Here is a 9,117-nt window from a genome sequence, read left to right as displayed (position 1 = left end):
ATTGGTATTATTTTACTTTAAGGCCCGTCTCACGTTCGTATAGAAGAAAATGTTTTTTTTTGTAGATTCCAGTGTGCTGAAAAAGAATATGAAAACCGTTTCCGTCGGAAATTTACCGTTTGCATGGTATGAACCCCGGAATATTGGAAGTACACGCAAGTGCGCGGAAACATAAGCGAGCTTTTTCAATGGCGGAATCACGCGCGCACTCGCGTACCTGACGGCCTTTTCACAGAGCAATAGTAATGTTTGGCGGAAAATTTCAAAGTAGATGAAAAACAAGAAAAATAAAACAACTTTGCGGGGGAGGGGGATGTCGGAAAGACCCTTTTTTTGTGGCGGACAAATCAGTTTTTTTTTTGGAGGGGGGGGGAGGGGTTAAGTTGGAATAGCATTAATAATCTCGGAAAGATTTTTTTTTTTTTTTTTCAAAACAATTCTTGGTAAATATCCAGATACGCTACTACAGAACACCGACCACTTTAATTTGTTTTTTCTTTTTTTTTATAGGTAATTGAGGTCGCTGACAACGAATAACACCGGCCACTCTAATTTGTTTTTTTAAAGGTAATTGAGGTCGCTGACAACAAATCTGATAGTCAAACTTGGGGCAAATTTACCGTTTGCATGGTATTTACCCCTGAACCCACGAACTACTTTTCACCAATTTTGCAGCTTCCGTTTATGCTACGCGCATGCACGCTGTAGCATAAACGACGGCTTCACCAAGCAAACTACGTTGGGGGGGGGGGATTCCAGGACATAGAATTTTCTCATTTTCAAAAATATATTATAGCACTTTTTGGGTGGAAAATTTAAAATTAGCTGAAAAAGAAATAAAACAAGAAAAGGAAAGCACTCCAAGTTGGAGTAAGGGGCGGGGGGGGGGGGTAATTTATCTTTTTTTTTTTTTTTTTTTTTTTTTAACTGGAACATAGAATTTTCAAATTTTCAAAAAGTAACGCACCGACATTTACCAATTAGAACACCATTTAACATTTTCCGAAGATTTTACTGTGTACATTGGGGGCGCGAGCGAGCAGGGGGGGGGATGTGATGTTGGCGCGCGCCCCAACATCACATCCGCGCGTACTTCCAACATTCCGGGGTTCATACCATGCAAACGGTAAATTTCCGACGGAAACGGTTTTCATATTCTTTTTCAGCACACTGAAATCTAAAAAAAAAATATTTATTTCTTTAAGAACGTGAGACGAGACTTAAAGTAAAATTTTACCAAATCATTAAGGTTAGAATATTCAAATTAGGTGATATCTCCAGATTTTCTAGGAAAGATCAAAATTTACTCGTTAAATGTAAAACGAAACAGCTAAATTGGCAGCACTAATCGCTTAGAACAACGAAAAACAAGTCCTTATGTCATTGCAAAATAAGAAAGGGTGTAAAGTTACGGTCCAAGGGAAATAACTCTTAAACGTATTGTACATTGTCCAAAGGAGTGTAAACACCAATCGATGTTTGTGCCGTTGTTGTATTTTCTGAGGTAGGGAAAGAAGTCAGATTTTAGATTGTTGTTGTTGTTGTTGCTGTAGTAGTAGTAGTAGTAGTAGTAGTAGTAGTAATAATAATAATAATACTTTTACTCGTTAAAAACGGGCAAAAGTTATAGTCCGTTGACTTAGAACGAGTGCTTTCACTGCTTTGTCAAATTGATGGTTGAATATGGTTTAATGTGTGCTTATTTTTGCAATAAACACTAAATCATTATTAATCCTTAATTCTGCATCAAATAGATACCATGATACTTAGTTCACTGCATCTTATTATAACAAAGGTCCACATAAAATTTCAGCCATATTGGCTTCAATATTTCTGAGAAAAGTTGGAATGGACGGACAGACAGACAAACAGAAATTTATATAGATTATATTTTTTTTGTTAGTGTTTTAAAAATATTGTTTCTATCACAGTAAAATAGTTTGTGCCATTTTTTTAGGTTAAATATGCTTCTTAAATTTTCTTGATATTTCTAAGTTCATAAAGACCTTATATCTTTAAATGCATATTTGAAACGAATTGTTATATTGTAGGGGATCTATATGACTGTGTATATATACGGCATTATAAAGAATGTATTGCATTGTCGAGGGTTCCGTATAACATGGACGGGTGCATTTATTATGCACATGTGTCTAACTCATGTAATGTTTAATGGTATAAAAATTATGACAACAGATATATTTTAACAAAAGGGACAACAGTTCTGTGGGGTTGTAACATCAAGCCAATTGGAGAAACATACCTGTTCATTCCTTTGTTTGACAGATCGTCAGAACAGCTGCAACCAAGGTTCAATCCCAACGAATCAACCAATCAATGATTGTCTTTTTTGCAACTTTTATTTCTGATATTTCCCCATTGGAAAGCTGACGTTGATCCTAGACTAACACATCATGATCCTCTTTACTGGGAGCTATCACCCTCCGGCTCAATCTACTCTCTCACTCCAGATCCTTCTGTGTCTGCCCTTTCTCAATACAAATTTCTGACTCATCAAATCATCATATCTTTTTCCCAAACTCTAACTCAAGTCCACGTCACTTTAAAATGACTTCTACGTAAAGAGTCGTCAGACTCCATAGATCAATCTATTTTAAATTGTTTTTATTCTACATTCCTTAATTTATTAAACATCTTAACAGAAACGATTTTCTCTATAGATCTTTATTTTGCTAAGATAACATTCTAGTTTTACAAATATTACAATGATAATAATAATCGACTATTATAATTTCATCATAATAATCGACCATTTTAATAGTTTCTGGTGTTTCCCGGTAGATTAACACTCCTTCCCTTTTATTTTGTCAAAAATGTATGACATACATTTTATTTCTATTTCCTGTAGGCCATGATCCTTAGATTTTCCACACCCTACAGCTAAGAAAAAGGTCGAAATCTTTCATATTAATTTTTCCGTAGTTAGTCTTTACCTAATGACAATTGCCTTATTTCATCTAGACAGAATCTCCTGTCTAGTCCAATGACATTTTCCTTTTGGATGTAGGTTACTCTTCCTATGATCGATGTCGGCTGTTCATTTCTAGCCACCCTTCTGTCATAGTCAAACAGAGGCACCTTTCGCCTCTCATCAAACCTCGATAACTTTACATCCTTTGATTCCTCTAATTCTTTCTTGCTCATGGGTACTACTAAAAACTAGGCCCTTGCATTTTCTATATTGATTCTACTCTAACTTCCCTATCAATTTATGCCCTATGTTTGGGGACCAAAGAGAAAACCTCAATTTACAATATCTACTGGTAAGCTCACAAGATACACTCTATTGTCTATCCAAATCTCTCATCTAATTAGATACCTTGTTCTCTATATTTTCACTTGGGACCATATTCCACATTTTATATGTTACATTTGGAAAGCCTTTTTACTTCATTCACCTCTTTTTCACTTCTCCCTCGAGTGATTCGCAATATAATATATCCGTTCACCATTATATCCTTCCACTCCTTATGCCATGTTAGGAAAGTATTCATTTGTGTAGCCTAAAGTTGATTGTCGCAACTAGCCTTGCTCATGGTGGACGGGAATGTCCGCCTTCTTATGCTATGCTGGAAAAAAAAAATTTTCAGAGTTGGGAATTGCAATCGTCCCTTAGGCCCATAACTCACAGAAAACTCCAAATTTCCCTTCATGAAGCACCCAATTTTTGCTTCACGTTGTTCCTACTCGAGATCAAAGAAAATAAAAAACGAAAAATAAATTTTTTTCACAAATCACTCCTCAAAAATAATAAAATTAATAACCACCTAAATAAATTCAGTATTGTCTACACATCTCTAAAATTCTAATCTTATTTGCTGACCATACGTTCAGAAAATTTCTATTCAATCTTCAATTTTTTTTTTTTTTTTTTCATTTAAATTCTTAATCTTTACTCATTATCTGTTTTATTTTACTAGGATAACATTTTAAAAAATTTATTTAGGAAAGAGTGTGCAGCTTTCCAAAGCAAATACAAACATTAATACATCAGAAAATCACATTCACAATTTTCAAATACATTTACTCAAGGAGTATTTTAGTTCGAAGTCCATTAATGAAAAGTCAAAACACAAAACAAAATTTCACAAAACTCAATTCCAAAACCGAGACCAATCTCTGTTCTGTTAGCAAGATACATCCCTTGTTTCTCTTCTTTTTTTTTTGTTTGTTTTTGTTCTCAATAAAGCCAAGAATTTCCATTTTAATTGTCCTTTCTTTTACTCAAAAACATGAAAGCTGAAAACTTCAACAAGGAAAATACGATTTCATAAAAAATTCAGAACATTTTTTGTTTAAGTTAAGCAAAAAGAGGATTCAAGTTTTGTTTTTGGCAGCAGAACTAATTTGATTGGTTACCAAAACAAATATTAAAACAATTTGGCAAAAATTTCAATTGTTGTGGCTGTGTTTTTCTTTTATTCTTACTTTTTTTCATATTGTCTGTGTGTTAATAGTAGATCTTTTCTTTCTTTTTCTCATGCTTCTTATTTCCTACTTAAATCGACGCAGACATGTTTTTTTTCTCAACATAAAATTGACACAATCAACAATTTTTTCACAAACCTATTTTTCATGGCCAATTACAACATATCACCCGTTTTCTTAATTGCTGAAATACATTTTCTCATCAAGTGCGTTTGTATGCTATTTTCTTCTATACAGTTTACATATAAAGTATTGTTTTATGTATGCGTATGTGACACATAAAAATGAAAACATGCAAACTATGTGTTTTCATTTTTTTTTCTTTTCTTACCTTAAAGTTTAACATGTAAATACTGTTCTTTTTTCGTTTTTTTTTTTTTATTCAATACATATATTTCTTTTGAACCCTTATTTTGTTTGTGTGCGTAGATTTTTTTCTCTTCTCAAAGTTTACTAAATTCTTGACCCCTTTTTTTTTTTTTTTCAGTTGTGTTCCCAGATTCTTTATGCATCCTTGTGTAGAGCTCTGGTTTAACACACCACCGAACGTATAATTTACATTGCAAGAGGGGACCGAATGGCATGGAGACGCCAAAACAAATATGTAATATTCGTTCTGTATAAAATAATTAAACAACTTTTTAAAAAATGATGACTAGTAAATTCAAATTGAAAATTTTTCATGCCGTGATACTGCTTTGTTTATTAGCTTTATTTTTTTTAACAAATTAAATGCCAATAATGAAAGTATTATATTATTAATTCTGTTATGTTGTTAGTCTACTGGAAAACACCGGAAACTATTAAAATGATCGACTATTATAATTTCATCATAACAATCGACCATTTTAATAGTTTCCAACAGAATTGATAATATAATACTTTTATTATGGACCTCATGTTACAACTCCAGAGAACTGTTACATGTCTGTTGTTAAAATGTATCTGTTGTCATAATTTTTATACCAGAGAATTGTTACATGTCTGTTGTTAAAATGTATCTGTTGTCATAATTTTTATACCAGAGAATTGTTACATGTCTGTTGTTAAAATGTATCTGTTGTCATAATTTTTATACCAGAGAACTGTTACATGTCTGTTGTTAAAATGTATCTGTTGTCATAATTTTTATACCAGAGAACTGTTACATGTCTGTTGTTAAAATGTATCTGTTGTCATAATTTTTATACCAGAGAATTGTTACATGTCTGTTGTTAAAATGTATCTGTTGTCATAATTTTTATACCAGAGAACTGTTACATGTCTGTTGTTAAAATGTATCTGTTGTCATAATTTTTATACCAGAGAACTGTTACATGTCTGTTGTTAAAATGTATCTGTTGTCATAATTTTTATACCAGAGAATTGTTACATGTCTGTTGTTAAAATGTATCTGTTGTCATAATTTTTATACCAGAGAACTGTTACATGTCTGTTGTTAAAATGTATCTGTTGTCATAATTTTTATACCAGAGAACTGTTACATGTCTGTTGTTAAAATGTATCTGTTGTCATAATTTTTATACCAGAGAATTGTTACATGTCTGTTGTTAAAATGTATCTGTTGTCATAATTTTTATACCAGAGAACTGTTACATGTCTGTTGTTAAAATGTATCTGTTGTCATAATTTTTATACCAGAGAACTGTTACATGTCTGTTGTTAAAATGTATCTGTTGTCATAATTTTTATACCAGAGAATTGTTACATGTCTGTTGTTAAAATGTATCTGTTGTCATAATTTTTATACTAGAGAATTGTTACATGTCTGTTGTTAAAATGTATCTGTTGTCATAATTTTTATAACAGAGAACTGTTACATGTCTGTTGTTAAAATGTATCTGTTGTCATAATTTTTATACCAGAGAACTGTTACATGTCTGTTGTTAAAATGTATCTGTTGTCATAATTTTTATACCAGAGAATTGTTACATGTCTGTTGTTAAAATGTATCTGTTGTCATAATTTTTATACCAGAGAACTGTTACATGTCTGTTGTTAAAATGTATCTGTTGTCATAATTTTTATACCAGAGAATTGTTACATGTCTGTTGTTAAAATGTATCTGTTGTCATAATTTTTATACCAGAGAACTGTTACATGTCTGTTGTTAAAATGTATCTGTTGTCATAATTTTTATACCAGAGATCTGTTACATGTCTGTTGTTAAAATGTATCTGTTGTCATAATTTTTATACCAGAGAATTGTTACATGTCTGTTGTTAAAATGTATCTGTTGTCATAATTTTTATACCAGAGAACTGTTACATGTCTGTTGTTAAAATGTATCTGTTGTCATAATTTTTATACCAGAGAATTGTTACATGTCTGTTGTTAAAATGTATCTGTTGTCATAATTTTTATACCAGAGAATTGTTACATGTCTGTTGTTAAAATGTATCTGTTGTCATAATTTTTATACCACTAAACATTACACGAGGTAGATACATGTCATACGGAATCCCCGACAACACAACATATTCTTTCTGGTTCCGTATACACACGGTCATATAAATCCCCCACAATATACAATTCGTTTTAAACATGCATTGAAAGATACAAGGTACTTATGAACTTAAAAATGTCAAGAAAATTTAAGAATCATATTAAACCTAAAAAAAGAAATGTAGAAAGTAGTTTTTGGTAGTAGATACAGAATATTTTTAAAGAGAAAATATAAAAATAATTTGTATTATATTTCTGTTTGTTTGTTTGTCCATTTAAATTTTTCTCAGAAACTACAAGGCCAATCTGGCTGAAATAATAAACTCATTTCGCATCATTTCCCTCCCTCAGAAAATAAAACAATGGCACAAGCATCGGTTGGTGTTGCTACTCCCTTGGATTATACAGGATTGTGAAGAGTTATTTCCCTTGGACTGTAAGTTTCTACTTTTTCTTATTTTTTAATGACATAAAGACCTTTTCGTTTTTGTTCTAATTTTGTTCTAAGCGATTATACGTTTACAATCAGTGTAGCTAATTTAGCTATTATCCCGCTAGAGCTGAAGATTTCGTTTGCAATTTAGCCGGTAAAATTTTGATTTAGCGGGTTTTTTCTAGAAAATCTGGATATTTGACACCCACACACCTGCAAGTTAAGATTTTAAAAAAAAGAAAAAAAGAAAGAAATACGCTTAAAAATACTTTAAAACATAAACTATACTCTTTCAATTAGCTAGAAAAGTATCATTTATTGCCTTTGGTAATAATTATTTGTTGACTATATGGCTTGCTTGTTTTGTTTTTCGCCATTTTTTTTTTTTTTTTTTTTTTTTTTTCAGTTAACCATTCTTAAAACTCGCTATAAAAATTGTTTTTTACAAGTACATTTTTATGGTGATGGTGTTGGTGGGGTTCCTACCTCTATAGTTTAAGATATGATCTAAGCACTCCGATAAATTTTAAAGTGATTATTCACTTGGTAATCGTTTAGAAGAGTTAACAGTCGAAAATTGTTTAAAAAAAAAAGAAAAACACTTATTTCAAAAGCAACAGAATTGAATTATCTGTATACTTTTAATGTGATACCACTAAGTTTTGTTTTTATTTTTATTTTAAAATGTTGTTTAAAGTGGTTTTACCGTCGTACTTAATAAAAATTAAATAGAATGACAACTTATTGCTTAATGGTTGTGAAGCCTTATTTCCTGAAAATTTGTAAGCAAATGACCTTTTCTGCCATTAACCCTAAGTTTAAATTAGTGGTCATCATAGTATTTTTTTTTTTTAAATTTTAAGAATGAAATCCCCCATGATTAAGTTCAAATCAATCAGTTGTTTGCTATAAAGAGAGTTAAAAGAAATTAAACAAAAAGTAATTAAACACAGTTGCAGCATGTATAAAAGATACATAATTGAATTTTACTGTGTTTAGTCCAAACACAGTAAAATTCAATTATGTATCTTTTATACCGTTTCGTATAAGGTATTTCTTCAGTTTTGTTATTATTTACAATTCCTCGAGTGTTAACTATTCTGCTCTTTAACGAATGACTGTGTTGTACCTACATACTTGTTTTCTCAAACAGTCAACATTTTTGTTTTTATATATTTTCACTAATTTTTTCAACGTTCAGTATTACATTTAATTGTCAGCGTTAACTAATGTTTTCCTTGTCTGTTTGCCGATTCATGTTTTTCTCAGAAACTACACAGCCAATCTGGCTGAAATTTTATTATAAGGTGCAGTGAATTAAGTATTATGGTATCTATTTGATGCAGAGTTAGGGATTAATACTAATTAGTGTTTATTGCAAAAGTGAGCACAAATTATACCATATTCAACCATCAAGTTGGGATAAAACACGCATTCTAAGTTAACGGACTATAACTTTTGCCCGTTTTTAATGGCTCAAAGTATTATTATTATTATTATTATTATTATTATTATTATTATTATTATTATTATTATAATAAAAAAATTCTTAAATCTGACTTATTTCGCTGCATCAGAAAATAAAACAATAGCACAAAATCGGTCGGTGTTACTTTATACTGTTAAGAGTTATTTCCCTTGGACTGTAATTTTAAACTTTCAACGTTGGGCATAGTTATCCGTACATACTAATTTCTGCTACTAACTAAATTTCTGATATACAAATTTTCAGGAATTAAGCCTCCACACCCGTTTTGCGATAAGTTGTCATTTGTTTTGCTTTTTATTCA

General features: G+C 31.1%; 1 long non-coding RNA gene across 3 annotated transcripts in view; it reads left to right on the top strand.

Annotated features, from left to right (window-relative positions):
* The first annotated feature begins 1,195 nt into the window (after window positions 1–1,195).
* Window positions 1,196–9,117, top strand: part of LOC145299021 (uncharacterized) — a 43,181-nt gene continuing 35,259 nt past the window's right edge. The window contains exons 1-3 of one of the 3 annotated variants that reach the window (XR_013871388.1): window positions 1,198–1,504; window positions 4,937–5,053; window positions 7,246–7,330. This is a non-coding gene — a long non-coding RNA (uncharacterized LOC145299021). Of the gene's footprint in view, window positions 1,505–4,936; window positions 5,130–7,245; window positions 7,331–9,117 lie in introns of those variants that run through there. The other 2 variants (XR_013871337.1, XR_013871439.1) reach the window with 2 other exon arrangements.

The sequence above is a fragment of the Euprymna scolopes genome, chromosome 1, assembly GCF_053919585.1.
Source record: "Euprymna scolopes isolate OS-2025 chromosome 1, ASM5391958v1, whole genome shotgun sequence".
In the NCBI taxonomy this organism is placed as follows: domain Eukaryota; kingdom Metazoa; phylum Mollusca; class Cephalopoda; order Sepiida; family Sepiolidae; genus Euprymna; species Euprymna scolopes.
The sequence above is the reverse complement of the archived record's forward strand: the minus strand, read 5'-3'. Positions and strand labels throughout refer to the sequence as shown.